At 36.4% G+C, this 17110-nt stretch overlaps 1 protein-coding gene across 2 annotated transcripts in view; it reads left to right on the top strand.

Annotated features, from left to right (window-relative positions):
• Positions 1–17110, top strand: part of ARHGAP24 (Rho GTPase activating protein 24) — a 537203-nt gene that overhangs the window by 441697 nt on the left and 78396 nt on the right. The window lies entirely within an intron of this gene.

The raw sequence follows: 17110 nt of genomic DNA on the forward strand, positions 1-17110 counted from the left end.
ACAAGTGGAGGGCAAGCAAAATGAAGAGGAGCTTTGTTGAGCAATAGAACAGTTCACAATAGACCCACAGCGGGTAGCTCCTTTCCACAGTCAGGGTGTCCCAACGAGTGTTCAGCTCCTAGTAGAGAGGAGAACCTGGAGTGGGAAGCTCCTCTCTGTAGACAGGTCGTCCCATCATGTCTGCAGTTCTCAGCAGAGAGGAGGCCCTGGAGTGTGTTGCTCCTCTCTGCAGCTGTTCGCCCTACAACTCCTGCTATTAGCAGAGAGAGTAGCTCCTCTCTGCAGGCAGGTCATCCCATCATCTGCTCAGCTCTGGCTGAGTCCAGGGGTTTCATGGGCCTCAGAGGGTTGGAAGTGCACGCAACCGGTCCATGGGCTGCCATGGGCAGCCCAGAAAAGGCTTCACAAGTTCCCACTCCTGTCCTTCGGTGAGACTGGCTACCTGGCCCCCAGCCTTCAGGTCATCCCCGGCCTGAAGGTGGGGCCTCACCCGAGACCCACCCCCTTCCATCCAGGAATCTGTCTGCCTCCCACTGCCTTTCATGGTGCCCTGCTCCACCCTGACTTTGCTCTGAGATCGGAGTGGACACTGGCAGGAGGGAGAAGTTAGGCAGCGGGGGCAGGCATTTCCGAGCCTGTGAGGGCAGGAGGGCCTTCCTGGGTCCTCAAGAGTACAGGAATGCCTGAGTCTGCAGCTGCAGTTTGGATAGCTGCAGCTGCACCCAGGAGGGCGGGGCTCCTGCCTGCTCCACAGAGCAAGAGGCCTGGGTCTGCAGCCTGGTTTAGGTGGCTGCAGTGAAACCTGGGGAGCTCCCGCCCTAACTCGAATGGGGTGGGGCTCCCACTTGTCCCGGGCTCCACTTCTCCCTGGCTCCTGGCGGCTTGTGCAGCTCTGGCAGTGCCTACCTGCTACAACCTGCATGATGGCAGTGGCAGGCTGTCTGGAGCGGCCACTGCCATCAATAATACATAACCAAAAAAAAAAAAAAAGTTTAAACAATGAAAAAGTCCTGGCAACATTTTCTAGACACTCTAGCTTGCCTTTGTTTCTGTTTAATTTTAAAGAGTTTTAATTTAAATCAGTTTTCTCAATTTCATGTAAAAAATGGGTGACTTTTAAAAGTTTTATCGTATTTGCTGATAAGTGGATGCTTATGAGAACATTGAAGACATTGTGCCTTATTTTGCTAAGGACAGTCACCATTTTTTAAGGTTTGGAAAGTCATTGCAGACTATTTTGAGAGGTGGAAAGGAGTTCCTGAAATGGTTTAAGATTTTTCAGCTTCGTGATGATTCCCTAAATTATTCTCATTTGTTGTAATTTTTAAATATAAGACTACAACAATATGCTTTTAGCCACCTGCAAATGATTATTGGCAGTCACAGTTTTAAGGAGGAAATTCAGATTTTTATCCACTTACTTAATATTATCTAAAATTAGCATACAAGCATTTGTATTAAGAAGCAGATACAGGTTAACATTCTTTATAAGAACTTCCATGTCTACAGTCAGTTTGGGAATAACATGTGGCCTTCTGGCCTCCACTCTTTTGTAGGGTCTTAAAATTACTGTAATTAGAATGGGTGAGACCCATTACAATTAGGTGAGACCCCCTAATTCTAGAAACAGATTGAAGAATTAACAGGGTAAGCATTATTTTCAACATATGTTGAAGGAAGAGTTTACTTAATGAAATCATAGTTGATTTGAAATATGTTTATATCAAATGAGTTAAGAAAATATCCCCAAGTATCCTTAGCTGTGGAAGTGTTAATGGTCCTGAAATACCAATATTTTTCTCCATATTAGATTTTTGAAACATTATACAAATGTTGTATGTTCTATGAAGCAGCGTGCCTTTATCTAAATGGTGGAGTTTAAATTCCAGGCCCATAGACAAATTTCACATCCTGCTCTCCCACATATATACACTGGAGCTCACAAAATCCAGAAAATTCAGACATAAACTGTGGGATAAAAAGCACAATGGACAGTTAAGCTGTTGTGATTGCAAGCCAATTGTAATTGCTTAAGATAAAAAAAATTTAAACCCAAATTAGAGTTTTTCTTATTTTTACACTGGTACAATAATCACTAGCTGTCATTTGCTGGGTGGAATAATTTAGTTTTGTGCTATCATAGTTTTTTTTCAAAATATCACTTCTTTTGTGTATACCCAAACACATTCTCTAAAATTGCTGCTATGTAAAATTGGGTAATTAGCATCCATAGCAGTTAACACTAAGAGATACTGTATGACGAAAGTTGTTCCAATTAAATAAAGTTGCCAATAATCTCTTATTCAGTAAATATTAAAACTTGTTTTAAAATAAAAATAGTAAAATTTAACTTTGAAAATGATTTATGAGTTTAACCACCTTCCTTCCTTATTTTGCCCCCAGGTAGAGTTGTAAAGAAAACTGCTCAATGCTATTTTTTTTTCTTTCAATAATTCTTTTCTAGATGTTTTCTATATTTGTAAAGTAACATACTTTGGGGTGAAAGCGATTATATGGATTGTCAAACCTTATTAAAGATCCTGAGAAGAGTGAAAAATGTTTTGCATAGCTTTAAAAAATTATGGATGAGTCTTTAAACCTCATCTCTCCTACATTATCAATTTTTCCCTCTCCAATGAATAATTCCTATGAACATATAAACATTCCTTAATATTTCTCATTTTAAACCTGTTGTACCACAACTCACCCATCCAGCCATTGCTGCCCCCATCTCTCTACTCCTTAATACATTAAAATGCCTGAAAGATTTGTTTAGACTGGCCTTTTCTGTTTGCTTGCCTCCGTAATCTTATGAACACATTCCAGGCAGAATTTCATTTGTGCTGATCTGTTGGATTGAAACAGCTCTTGTAAAGTTGTTCAAAAAACTTCCTCATTCCCTAATCCAGTTATCTACATCTAGTTGCCTAATCTAATGACCTCCATTTTCCCTAATCTAGTAGTCTATATTCACACACTTTTCATCTTATTTGACTTGTCAACAGCATTTGACTTGTTGATCTCCATTTTTATTCAGCCTCTCTTGTTTCTTTTTTTGCCTTACTAAATTTTCTTCACCATAGCTACAGTATTATCTGGGGACCTCATTTAGGTCCCTGTCTTTAAATATCATCTCATTGGTGACTTCCAAATGTATGCCTTTGGTCTAGACGTCTCCCGTAAACTCCAGCCTTTGTTTTATTCACTGCTGTATCCTCAGAACTAGAATAGTGACTGGCATAACAACAGGTGTTCAATAAATGTGTTGAATAAATGAATGAATGCTCTGCTTTACCTCCTAGGGTTCTTATAAAAAACCAAATGAATCAAAGGATATAAAAGTAATTTGTAAACTGTAGATCACCCAGCAACTGTCATCTGATATTATGAGTCTTGCAGATTTGTAATATTAATAAACAATAAAATGAGTAAGTTCTGAGGGAATTTTTAAAATGGATTTGAACATTTTAATCCAGATTTCAAAAGTGGCACGTCTCTCTGCATTCAATGTCCTATTTCACTCATCAAACTCTAGGCATCAGGGAAAGAGGTATAACGAATCTGTATTCCAATGCAAAGAAATACCTTAATGTTTGCTTTGATATAAGTATGGTATCTTTAATACATGAAGCTCACAAATTTGCCAGACTCAGTCATCTCAACATGAATGACATGTCCTTGCAGAACTAGTTGCAGGGTTAATCATTTACAATGCAAATAGGCATTTAGATAAGTTGTATGATCCGTAGCTTTAAAGCTTAGTACTTTCTGGCTGAATGGCTGTCACTGAAGGAATAAGACATGAATACAAGCTAATAGGATGAGTGTGGTTGAAATACATGAATTCTAAAATTTATAGCCTCTACCTGCTATAGCGAATTATCTTATAAGAGTAGTGGTTCTCAAACTTTATGATGCATCGGGATCACCCAACAGGCATCTTAAAAGCACAGATTGCAGGGTCCCATTGCCAGTTTGATCCAGTTAGTGTGGAATAAGGTCCAAGAATTCCCATTTCTAACAAGTTTTTGGGTACTGCGGAGGTTATTTGGTGTCATCTTAGACATATACACTGAAGTTTTCATCACATTTTAAGTAACCCTGCAATAGAGGGTTTATCACCATGTTTATAGGGAATATAAAGTTCCATATAATTTCACATTTCTTCCCCTATATGAAGAATCTTTGTCCCTTTATCAACTTATTGAGACCTTCTTGTTTTTAACTTTCATGACCATTAGGAATTCCTATACTTCTCACCAATTTTCCTCAGTATTCAAGTCAACCATACCGTTAGGGGACACCCTGATAGAAAATGCCTTTAGTTTTAAGTTCATTTGTAAGTCAACAAACTCCCTGTCTTGCTCCTAAAGAAGTGGTATTCCATTTGCTACATGTTGTGGATTATTGCACCAGGATTTGCTTTCTCTTGTGATTCTAGTCTGTATCAGCTTTGGTGGAGTAACAGTGATCTGAACATAAATACCATCTCTCATAGCAGCCTTCCTCCTATGTCAATCAGATATTTTGAATTCATGAATCTCCCAACCTAAACCAAACTAAATTAGAAGAGGATATAAATTCTAGATACTTTGGCTCTGCCAAGAAAATGTTCTACCTTTATTTCTTGGAAGATTCTATCAGAAGAATGTGATTACATACTGTGAAGGAAGTAACTAGATTCTGAACCTCTGACAAAAGTGGAAGTCAGAATATACTGTTGGACTTAAATTGTTAACTTCCCAGTGCAATCTGGGAAACAAGTATTCAAAACATAACACATTATATCATTCTTATCTTTGACATGCTCAGCACAAATAGCAAACTTTTGAAGGAATAAGTCCAAGAAATGTGAAAAATAGTGAAATATAAACTTAGCCTATTTGAGATTTTAAAAGTTTCATGAATCACTGAAAAGTAAATGTATCACAATTATACTTTTTTAAAAACACGACCAAAATAAAAGTCAATATTTACTTGAAAGATAAATCAGTCATCACTTTCTTATTTATTTATTTATACTTTAAGTTATGGGATACATGTGCAGAATGTGCAGGTTTGTTACATAGGCATACACATGCCATGGTGGTTTGCCGCACCCATCAACCTGTCATCTGCACTAGGTATTGCTCTTAATGCTATCCCTCCCCTAGCCCCCCACGCCCCAACAAGCCCCAGTGTGTGATATTCCCCTCCCTGTATTCATGTGTTCTCATCGTTCAACTCCCACTTATGAGTGAGAATACGTGGTGTTTGATTTTCTGTTCCTGTGTTAGTCTGCTGAGAATGATGGTTTCCAGCTTCATCTAGGTCCCTGCAAAGCACATGAACTCATCCTTTTTTATGGCTGCATAGTATTCCATGATGTATATGTGCCACATTTTCTTTATCCAGTCTATCATTGATGGGCATTTGGGTTGGTTCCAAGTCTTTGCTATTGTGAATAGTGCTGCAGTAAACATACACGTGCATGTGTCTTTATAGCGGAATGATATATAATCCTTTGGGTATATACCCAGTAATGGGGTTGCTGGGTCAAATGGCATTTCTGGTTCTAGATCCTGGAGGAATCAACACACTGTCTTCCACAATGGTTGAACTAATTTACACTCCCACCAACAGTGTAGAATTGTTCCTATTTTTCTACATCCTCTCCAGCATCTGTTGTTTCCTGACTTTTAATGATCGCCATTCTAACTGGTGTGAGATGGTATCTATTGTGGTTTAGATTTGCATTTCTCTAATGACCAGTGATGATGAGCTTTTTTTCATATGTTTGTTGGCCGCATAAATGTCTTATTTTGAGAAGTGTCTGTTCGTGTCCTTCACCCACTTTTTGGTGGGGTTGTATTTTCTCTTGTAGTTTATTTAAGTTCCTTGTAGCTTCTGGATATTAGCCCTTCATCAGATGGATAGATTGCAAAAATTTTCTCCCATTCTGTAGGTTGCATGTTCACTCTGATGATAGCTTCTTCTGCTGTACAGAAACTCTTTAGGTTAATTAGATCCCATTTGTCAGTTTTTGCATTTGTTGCCATTGCTTTGGTTGTTTTAGTCATGAAGTCTTTGCCCATGCCTATGTCCTGAATGGTATTGCCTAGGTTTTCTTCCAGGGTTTTTATGGTTTTAGGTCTTATGTTTAAGTCTTTAATCCATCTTGAGTTAATTTTTGTATAAGATGTAAAGAAGGGATCCAGTTTCAGTTTTCTGCATATGGCTAGCCAGTTTCCCCAACACCATTTATTAAATAGGGAATCCTTTGCCCATTTCTTGTTTTTGTCAGGTTTGTCAAAGATCAGATGGTTGTAGATGTGAGGCATTATTTCTGAGGACTCTATTCTGTTCCATTGGTTTATATATTTGTTTTGGTACCAGTACCATGCTGTTTTGTTTACTGTAGGCTTGTAGTGTGGTTTGAAGTCAGGTAGGGTTATGCCTCCAGCTTTGTTCTTGTTGCTTAGGATTGTCTTGGCTATATGAGCTCTTTTATGGCTCCAAATGAAATTTAAAGTAGTTTTTTTTTTCTAGTTCTGTGAAGAAAGTCAATAGTAGTTTGCTGGGGATAGCATTGAATCTATAAATTACTTTGGGAAGTGTGGCCATTTTCACAATACTGATTCTTTCTATCCATGAGCATGGAATGTTTTTCCATTTGTGTCCTCTCTTATTTCCTTGAGCAGTGGTTTGTAGTTCTCCTTGAAGAGGTCCTTCACATCCCTTGTAAGTTGGATTCCTAGGTATTTTATTCTCTTTGTATAAATTGTGAATGGAAGTTCACCCATGATTTGGCTCTCTGTTTGTTTATTATTGATGTATAGGAATGCTTGTGATTTTTTTACATTGATTTTGCATCCTGAGACTTTGCTGAAGTTGCTTATCAGCTTAAGGAGATTTTGGGCTGAGACAATCAGGTCTTCTAAATATACAATCATGTCATCTGCAAACAGAGATAATTTGGCTTCCTCTCTTCCTATTTGAATGCCCTTTATTTCTTTCTCTGCCCTCTGCCTCATTACCCTAGCCAGAACTTCCAATACTATGTTGAATAGAAGTGGTGAGAGAGAGCATCCTTGTCTAGTGCTGGTTTTCAAAGGGAATGCTTCCAGTTTTTTCCCATTCAGTATGATATTGGCTGTGGGTTTGTCATAAATAGCTCTTATTATTTTGAGATATGTTCCAACAATACCTAGTTTATTGAGAGTTTTAGCATGAATGAGTGAATTTTATTGAAGGCATGAATTTTATTGAAGGCCTTTTCTGCATCCATTGAGATAATCATGTGGTTTTGTCATTGATTCTGTTTATGTGATGGGTTATGTTTATGTTTATTGATTTGCATATGTTGAACTAGCCTTGCATCCCAGGGATGAAGCCAACTTGGTCGTGGTGCATAAGCTTTTTGATGTGCTGCTGGATTTGGTTTGCCAGTATTTTATTGAGGATTTTCACATCAATGTTCATCAGGGATATTGGCCTGAAATTTTCTTTGTGTGTGTGTGTGTCTCTGCCAGGTTTTGGCATCGGGATGATGCTGGCCTCATAAAATGAGTTAAGGAGGAGTCCCTCTTTTTCTGATGTTTGGAATAGTTTCAGAAGGAAGGGTACCAGGTCCTCTTTGTACCTGTGGTATAATTTGGCTGTGAATCCATCTGGTCCTGGGCTTTTTTTGGTTGGTAGGCTATTAATTACTACCTCAATTTCAGAACTCATTATTGGTCTATTCAGGGATTTGACTTCTTTCTGGCTTGGTCTTGGGAGGGTGTATGTGTCCATACAAATGAATGTTTATTTATTTCTTCTAGATTTTCTAGTTTATTGCATAGAGGTGTTTATAGTATTTTCTGATGGTAGTTTGTATTTCTGTGGCATCAGTGGTGATATCCCCTTTATCATTTTTTATTGTGTCTACTTGATTCTTCTTCCTTTTCTTCTTTGTTAGTTTGGCTAGTGGTCTATCTATTTTGTTGATCTTTTCAAAGAAACAACTCCTGCATTCATTGATTTTTTGAAGGGGTTTTCATGTTTCTATCTCCTTCAGTTCTGTTCTGATCTTAGTTATCTCCTGTCTTTTGCTAGCTTTTGAATTTGTTTGCTCTTTCTTCTCTAGTTCTTTTAATTGTGATGTTAGGGTGTCAATTTTAGATGATTCCCACTTTCTTCTGTGGGCATTTAGTGCTATAAATTTCCCTCTAAACACTGCTTTAGCTATGTCCCAGAGATTCTGCTACATTTTGTCTTTGTTCTCATTGGTTTCAAAGAACTTATTTATTTCTGCCTTAATTTCGTTATGTGCTCAGTAGCCATTCAGGAGCAGGTTGTTCAGTTTCCATGTAGTTGTGTGGTTTTGAGTGAGTTTCTTAATCCTGAGTTCTAATTTGTTTGCACTGTGTTCTGGGAGACTGTTTTTTATGATTTCTGTTCTTTTGCACTTGCTGAGGAGTGTTTTACTTCCAATTATGTGGTCAATTTTAAAATAAGTGTGATGTGGTGCTGAGAAGAATGTATATTCTGTTGATTTGGGATGGAGAGTTCTGTAGATGTGTATTAAGTTCGCCTGGTCCAGAGCTGAGTTCAAGTCCTGAATATCCTTGTTAATTTTCTGTCTTGTTCATCTGTCTAATATTGACAGTGGGGTGTTAAAGTCTCCCGCTATTATTGTGTGGCAGTCTAACTCTCTTTGTAGGTCTCTAAAAACTTGCTTTATGAATCTAGGTGCTCCTGTATTGGATGCATATATATTAATGATAGTTAGCCCTTCTTGTTGCATTGATCCCTTTACCATTATGTAATGCCCTTCTTTGTCTTTTTTGATCTTTGTTGGTTTAAAGTCTGTTTTATTTGAGACTAGGATTGCAACTGCTTCCTTTTGCTTTCCAATTGCTTGTTAAATATTCTTCCATCCCTTTATTTAGAGCCTGTGTGTGTCTCTGCACGTCAGATGGGTCTCCTGAATACAGCACACCAATGAGTCTTGACTCTTTATCCAATTTGCCAGTCTGTGTCTTTTAATAGGGGCATTTAGCCCATTTAGATTTAAGGTTAATATTGTTATGTGTGAATTTGATCCTGTCATTATGATGCTAGCTGGTTATTTTGCCCATTAATTGATGTGGTTTCTTCATAGTGTCAATGGTCTTTACAATTTGGTATGTTTTTGCAGTGGCTGGTACCAGTTTTTCCTTTCCATAGTTAGTGCTTCCTTCAGGAGCTCTTGTTCGGTTGGCCTGGTGGTGACAAAATCTCTCAGCATTTGCTTGTCTGTAAAGGATTTTATTTCTCCTTTGCTTATGAAGCAATTCTCTTGCCTTGGCCTCCCAAAGTTCTGGGATTACAGGCATGAGTCACCATGCCTGGCTCAATACCTGTGTGTGTGTGTGTGTGTGTGTGTGTGTGTGTGTGTGTGTGTGTGTGTGTGAGACTGAGTCTCACTCTGTCACCTAGGCTGGAGTGCAGTGGCGTGATCTCAGCTCACTGCAACCTCCACCTTCTGGGTTCAAGTGATTCTCATGCCTCAGCCTCCTGAGTAGCTGGGATTACAAGCATGTGCCACCACATCCGGCTAATTTTTGTATTTTCAGTAGAGACGGGGTTTCACCATGTTGTTCAGGCTGGTCTTGAACTTCTAACCCCAAGTGATCCACCCACCTTGGCCTCCCAAAGTGCTGGGATTACAGGCACAAGCCACCATGCCTGGCCCTGAGCCACTGTGCTCAGCCCTGTACTTTTTATATGCATGTATTCGTATTTTCAGTTTGAGCAAGGCAGCAATTTTACTTACTGTTCTTGTTTTAGACATTTTCATAGTAAAGTTTGAGGAAAGGCAAGTCAGTAGTAATTTGTAGAACATAGAATTTTTAAGTCAATTCTTTATATATCTATAGCCAAAAAGACAAACTCTCAACAAATCATTTCCAAATTTAATTTTTAAAAACTTATTATAATTAATAAATACCAATCTGTAATCTATAATTGGTTAATAAGTGTTTATTTATAGCTACTTTGAACTTAAACATAAGCTAGCTGCGTATTGTAGAATAATTTCTTATTACAAACAGAGTATGACCTAGTAAGGCATATATAGTATGTACTGAGGAAATTAAAATGTAGAATTAATTTTACAACAATTCAAGATAACATTTAGTAATGTGTTTGTTGTGTGGTACTGACTACAAATGAAATGATAATTACTGCCACGGGGACCTTAATTCATTCTGATTTTTTGGTTTACAGATTTTTAAATATTCAAATATGTTATTGTCGAAAAATACATTTTGTCAACTTTTCCATTGACCAAATTCATTGAAATTTTACCATGCTGATATTTTTGAAATTACCCTTGGGGAAGAAATACGTGTAAAAAAATCACTTAACAAATCATACTAAAACCCTTTAATTTTCAGGTAGTAAAATCTCTATATATGAAAAACTTAAATATAGTATTGAATGTGAAGACAATTTGTTCTGTAGCTTTATTTTGTGAATTATGTGCTATTTTATGATTTTTATTGTTATTTATTAAGAAGTGGCAGTATCCATATACGCCTATAATTTGTTGCTTGTACTCCACATAACTCTGCTTATTTTTCAAGTATCGGTCACCATAAAAAGGAAGAAATATTTTTCCTCTCAGTAATTTTCCACTGATATACTTCAGAATTTACTTTTACTCTTGCAATTTATCATTAGAGTTCCACTACGAATAAAGCCCCAGACTAAGTTTGGGGAAAGTAATACTTAAAAAAATAAATAAATAAATAAGAGCTTATAGTCATATGAGTGAAAATTATTAACTCTGTATTCTAAATGACAATTAAATGACATAAATTTCCAGTATTTTTCTGTAGTCTGTAATAAAATGGATAGTAGAATAGTCTAGTTTTCAACTGATTTGAGGTTGGGAATGAGGAAACAATTCACCCTTGAAGTTATTAACAGCATCTGAGTATTCACTGAAATGTCCTCAGTTCTCTACTATGAACTTGTCTTGGAAACTAACTCAAATGTCTGTGACAGCAGTTTCCTTTGTGCAACTGCAACTTGTTTAAAAATTTAAATGCAAACAAATAATTCACTGCAATATTTAAATAATTATTTATTGGAGATGATACACATATCTTCTAAGAAAGACATCACTTCTTTTTTTTATTTTATTATTATTATACTTTAAGTTTTAGGGTACATGTGCACAACGTGCAGGTTAGTTGCATATGTATACATGTGCCGTGCTGGTGTGCTGCACCCATTAACTCATCATTTAGCATTAGGTATACCTCCTAATGCGATCCCTCCCCACTCCCCCCACCCCACAACAGTCCCCAGAGTGTGATGTTCCCCTTCCTGTGTCCATGTGTTCTCATTGTTCAGTTCCCACCTATGAGTGAGAACATGCGGTGTTTGTTTGTTTTTCCTTGCGATAGATTACTGAGAATTATGATTTCCAATTTCATCCATGTCCCTACAAAGGACATGAACTCATCATTTTTTATGGCTGCATAGTATTGCATGGTGTATATGTGCCACATTTCTTAATCCAGTCTATCATTGTTGAACATTTGGGTTGGTTCCAAGTCTTTGCTATTGTGAATAGTGCCGCAATAAACATACACGTGCATGTGTCTTTATAGCAGCATGATTTATAGTCCTTTGGGTATATACCCAGTAATGGGATGGCTGGGTCAAATGGTATTTCTAGTTCTAGATCCCTGAGGAATCGCCACACTGACTTCCACAATGGTTGAACTAGTTTACACTCCCACCAACAGTGTAAACGTGTTCCTATTTCTCCACATCCTCTCCAGCACCTGTTGTTTCCTGACTTTTTAATGATTGCCATTCTAACTGGTGTGAGATAGTATCTCACTGTGGTTTTGATTTGCATTTCTCTGATGGCCAGTGATGGTGAGCATTTTTTCATGTGTTTTTTGGCTGCATAAATGTCTTCTTTTGAGAAGTGAAGAAAGACATCACTTCTAAGAAACTTTTTGTTTTTTAGTTCACAATTTTATTGACAACTTACATTTATTTCCTTCAAAAGAAAAATAGCAAAAGCCTACTTTGGTGGCTATTTTTGGAACTTTTCACACAATAAGTACAATAAAATGTTTCTTAGAGTATAATTTTTAGAAAAGTAATGCACATAGGAGCAACCTTTAATGCACGTAATAGTAGCAATCTTTTTGTCACTAAGAAAGTCCTAGTTACCTGACGTAGTCTGGACTTTGAGCAACATAGGTCTCATGTCCCAAATCTTCCATTGAGGACACTCAATGGAATAAATACATAGTAGAGCATCCGAGACAATACATTTATTATAAAATGATGCATGGTTAAACATCTGGAAATTATAGAAAAGTACAAAAGGAGAGCAAAAAATCTCCCAATCTTAGCAATCAGAGATAGTTATTGTTAAAATTATTGTGTATTTCAATCTAGTATCTTATTTTTCTAACTTTCCACCTATATACAAATTGAGATATCATACATAAAATTTATATATTTACTTTTATATAATAAAAACTCATATTAATAAACTTCAAAATCCTGTTTTAGTGACTACATCATAAGGAATATTATCCATATGTCTATAAGCAATGAGCATGTTGGTATCATTTGCTTACTTAGTATACTATTTTTAATATTCCTCTCAAAAAATTAAGAATTATTTTCAAATGTATTTATTAAAAGTATAATTTTTGAAATTATTATTTTGTAATTACTAAAAGTGTCAATGTTTTCATACAGTTAATGGATATTTACATTTCATTTTAGAATTAACTACGCATTATTTTATGTTGATTTCTTTAACCTACCTTTTAATTTTTTATTACACATTTCTTAGTCTATTAAATTCATTAAGCTTTTCTTAATCTAACTTTTAATTTTTGTAAAAGTTGATCATGTCAAGCATCTATTTAAGAGAATCTATTTTATTTTTAAGAAAGAAAAATTTATGTCAAATCCAAATATATAGAATATCTCAACAAAATGTACAAATACCTTCAATTAGATGTAAACAAGTAAAACTGAATGATGTGGCCAACTTAGTTAACAAAATCATAAATGGTTGATGTGTTAACAGTAGCACTAAAGCATTGCTACCAACAAGAGTTAACATCTAAAAGTTGTATACTACTTTCAGACATGTGTTATTTAAAATGCGAACAAATCTAGTATCATTTAAAGTAGTAGTATTTAAAGATTACAACTGCATAAGATATTTATGTCCATGCAGAAATGAAGAAAGTAGAATGTGTACTTGTTCACGTAACATGAATATAATGTGATATAATACACACACATATTACATATGGATTGAAGACTGGGAAACTCTCACCACTCCAGTGATAATTAGATCTCAACATTGCTTTTAAAAATTTCATCTCTTGAAAGAATTTTTTATTCGAAATGGTTAAATAGATCATTAAGTCCCATAAAGGGCTAACGAAAAAAGTGAATCTTGATCCACATGATTGAAAGTCAAAATTCTGAGTTTATTCATTTATCAAATCATATCTTTGGTAAGTTATTTTTAAGCCCCTTCACTTGCAAGGCAGTGCCAGGCTCTTAGAACTGAGGGGTTATGCATTAGAACAGATGGCACTTTCAGTTAGAAATCACCTATTTTTAGTACAGAGTATCTAGTTCATATATATAGAAATTATATCTATATAATTGTTTAGTCACACCCTTAGTAATAAGTCTATATTTACACAAAGAATCATACAAAAACTTTTTCTAAATCATGTCCCACCCCTTGCTGTTAAAATGAGGAATGAAGATCTAGATCCATAGATGAAATTCACAGATGGGATTGTGTATCTGTGATTGGCAGTCTAAATGAGATTCAGGGTCAGACACGCAGCACCACTGGCAGAGATAAAGCATCAAATGAAAAGTCAGGGGATAATGGCCAGTTGTGCATATCATTCTTTTTCCTCTGCTTTCAGGCAGATACACACTGTAGCGGCTGCCACTCACTCTAATTACTAGACCTGGAGTGACACAGCAGGATATTGCTCTCTGAATTGCTAAGCATCCTTCAGGCAAAGACAATAATTACAATATTCTGATTTCAAAATGATAATATTTTGGGCTCGATACTGTGGTATAAGTGGATCAGAATACAAAATTGATTTTTAGAACTGCACCATGCTAAATGAAGGATCTTTTTATTGTGCCATTTAGTTACTTCTGCCACTTATATGTCATACAGCCATGTATATGCATATTAATGTATGGTATATTTACATGTGCGGTATGTAATTTTAATGTGCTTTGGTGTGCATATGTGTATCAAGAAAGATAACACTTTTAGAACATCCGTGTTACTATTGACTAATTGTTCTCAAACACTTATTAGATTTAATATCTCTGGGATCAATTAATGTAATATGTACTTTTTGCATAGGTAAGGGTGAGAGACAATTAAATGACATAAATTTAATATTTACAACACTTCTACTTTTGCCTAACACAGTGCTAGTATTTTTTATTGCTTTATTTTGTTGAATTCTCACAAAAATTGACTAAGTATGTATAATTGTCTCTAAAGCATGATCAAGATGACTAAGTTTCAGACTCCTCCCTTATACCATATACAAAAATCAACTCCAGATGGATTAAAGACTTAAATATAAAACTCATAATTATAAAAACCCTGGAAGACAACCTAGGCAATACCATTCAGGACATAGACACAGGCAAAGATTTCATGATGAAAATGCCAAAAGCAATTTCAAGAAAAGCAAATATTGACAAATGGGATCTAATTAAACCAAAGAACTTCTGCACAGCAAAAGAAACTACCAGCAGAGTGAACAGACAGCCTACAGAATGGGAGAAAATGTTTGCATGCATCTGACAAAGTTCTAATATCTAGCATCTATGAGGAACTTAAACAAATTCACAAGAAAAAAACAACCCCATTAAAAAGTGGTCAAAGGAAATGAACACACACTTTTCAAAAGAAGACATACATGTGGCAAACAATCATATGAAAAAAAGCTCAACATCACTGATCATTAGAGAAATGCAAATCAAAACCACGATAAGATACCATCTCACACCAGTCAGAATGGCTATTATTAAAAAGTCAAAAAATAATAATAACAAATGCTGGCAAGGTTGTGGAGAAACAGGAGCACTTATACACTGTTGGTGGGCGTACAAATTAGTTCAACAATGTGGAAGACAGTGTGTTGATTCCTCAAAGACCTAAAGACAGAAATACCATCTGAACAAGCAATCCCATTATTGGGTATATACCCAAAGGAATATAAGTCATTCTATTATAAAGACACATGCACACATATGTGCATTTCAACATTATTCACAATAGTGAAGACATGGAATCAAACCAAATGCCCATCAAATGACAGACTGGATAAAGAAAATGTGTTACACGTACACCACGGAACACTATGTAGCCATTAAAAAAAGAACAAGATTATGTTCTTTGCAGGGACATGAATGGAGCTGGAGGCCATTATCCTTAGCAAACTACCACAGGAACAGAAAACCAAATACTGCATGATCTCACTTATAAGTGGGAGCTAAATAGTGAGAACACATAGGCACATAGAGGGGAACAACATGCACTGACTGGGGCCTATCAAAGGGTGGAAGGTGGAAGGAGGGAGAAAATCAGGAAAAATAATGAGTACTAGGCTTAATAGCTGGGTGATGAAATAATCTGTACAACAAATCCCCATGACAAAAGTCTATCTGTGTAACAAACCTGAACATGTATCCCTGAACTTAAAATAAAAGTTTTTTTTAAAAAAAAGATCACTGAGCTTCCAGAAGTTAAATAACTCCCTGGAAGTCAAACAGCTAGTGTAAGATAAAACTGTGATTCTAGCTGGGTTTTCTTTGACTTCGAAATCTATGCTTTTTCAGATACGAGTTGTTTAAAGCAGGGGACCCCAATCCCTGGGCCCCACAGTAGGAGGTGAGCCAGGGGCAAGTGAGCATTACTGCCTGAGCTCCTCCTCCTGTCAGATCAGTGGCAGCATTAGATTCTCACAGGAGCGAACCCTGTTGTGAACTGCGCCTGAGAGGGATCTAGGCTGCCCGCTCCTTATGAGAGTTGAGCTAACGCCTGGTGATCTAAGGTGGAACAGTTCCATTCCGAAACCATCCCCCACCACCACCCCATTTGTGGAAACAATGTCTTCCACAAAACTGGGTCCCTGGTACCAAAAAGGTTGGGGATCACTGATGATCAACCTAGAGTGGAACTAGACATGTAAAAGAATCACTGTTTCCCTGGTAGTGAGATGTTCGCTGTAATACAAGGAGGCTAGTTTTATTTATTCAAAAGATTTGTCAACATATGGAAACCTATTTGATATAGTTTTTTGAGCCCTTCCTCTGTTCCCGTTTAGTTGTATTAAAATGTAATGCACCAATACTAGTTGTTCAACTGGTTGGCTTATAGTTATTGCGCTTCTCTGACTTATCACCTGTTCCAAAAATTTATATCAATGCTAGAATAGTTGTCCTTCTCAAGCTAGAGCATTCATATAGAATTTAGAGGTCACTAAACTTTAATGCCTGTAACTTTCAGAACTATGTGTGAACCAGATTGAGTGTGAAATAATAGTGGGTGTGGTGCCTGTTGTAAACTGGAGCCTGTAAACTCCTTATAAAAGTATTTAGACCCACTTACAAACAAACAAACAAACAACATCTTAACCAAACACAACACTCAGATATGAATTAATTCAACCCAAGGGATCAAGTATACAACACTGCATGAAAATTAAACGTTGATAGATATTTGAGTACCTTAGAAGTTAGTATAATATTAACATATTATCAGGATCCAGTTAAATACTATTCTATTTCTTTAATTATTCTTTCTGTGAGCAACACTATTTTCAAAGACAGTGAAGGGGTGGAGGCTCTGATACTTGTCTTCAGAAATACTCCTTTAAACATAAAAGGTATAACGAAACCATGCCTCAAGACCTGTTTCAAGGTCAAATATGGTTATCCCTGTTTTGTAAGTGGGAAAATTAACTCACTGGGGAAACTTAAATGCGCTATAAAAGACTTCTAAGAAATTAAATTACATGCTTTGGAAGTCTAGCACTTCAAAGTTGATATT

Source organism: Gorilla gorilla, chromosome 3, assembly GCF_029281585.2.
Source record: "Gorilla gorilla gorilla isolate KB3781 chromosome 3, NHGRI_mGorGor1-v2.1_pri, whole genome shotgun sequence".
Lineage (NCBI taxonomy): Eukaryota > Metazoa > Chordata > Mammalia > Primates > Hominidae > Gorilla > Gorilla gorilla.